This window comes from Arachis hypogaea, chromosome 3 (genome assembly GCF_003086295.3).
Source record: "Arachis hypogaea cultivar Tifrunner chromosome 3, arahy.Tifrunner.gnm2.J5K5, whole genome shotgun sequence".
In the NCBI taxonomy this organism is placed as follows: Eukaryota; Viridiplantae; Streptophyta; class Magnoliopsida; order Fabales; family Fabaceae; genus Arachis; species Arachis hypogaea.
The window spans coordinates 133,788,048-133,788,821 of NC_092038.1; positions in this window are offsets into that span (position 1 = coordinate 133,788,048).

Genomic DNA, 774 nt, shown 5'->3' on the forward strand with positions numbered 1-774 from the left:
TGACATTATTATAACTTTTAAATTTGGAATGAATTTAAAGAAAATAAGGACCTAGCCTAGCTGTAATAATCACGTGTAATTGTACAGAAAAATATAAATATCCACGTTTTAGAAAAAAAGCACAAATTTCACGCCGTTAATTAATTATATAAGGAAGAACATATTCACATAACGATTTAATACTGACGACTATTACTATATACTATATATTAATAAAGTTAAACTTCTTTAGGGTAGCACTTTGACTATTCCAATTAAATTCTTGATATGATAAAAAAAAAAAAAAAAAGGTGTCAATGTCATGAAATAAATGGAGTTTGCTGTATGTGAGTGTCTTTTATATGAACATGACTAAGCTTATTATTCAATGAGTGTTCCATTGGCCAAACTCTAAACTCATATGTGTATGTCTAATTATTAATAACCCAACTATACACAGCAAAAAATAAAGAAGCACGTGCAACTTTTATTAATTATTATACTATGTACTACTTATATAAGATTTGTTTAGCTGCCTAGTTTGAAATTTGACTCAAGCACACCTATTGTCTCATCACAACTTCACTCGTCAAGATTATTTCAAGTAATTAAACCAACGCTGATTATTTTTGTATCAATTATTTTTTTTGATATTTTGCTAAAAATACTTAGTCCCATAAATTATAAAAGAGTGGACTCAACGAGTCTTGAGAATTCTAGGGTTGCGTTTGTTTACAGAGACAGGACACTAAGACAAGGATACAGAGACACAAAATCGTGTTTGACAAGAGAGAC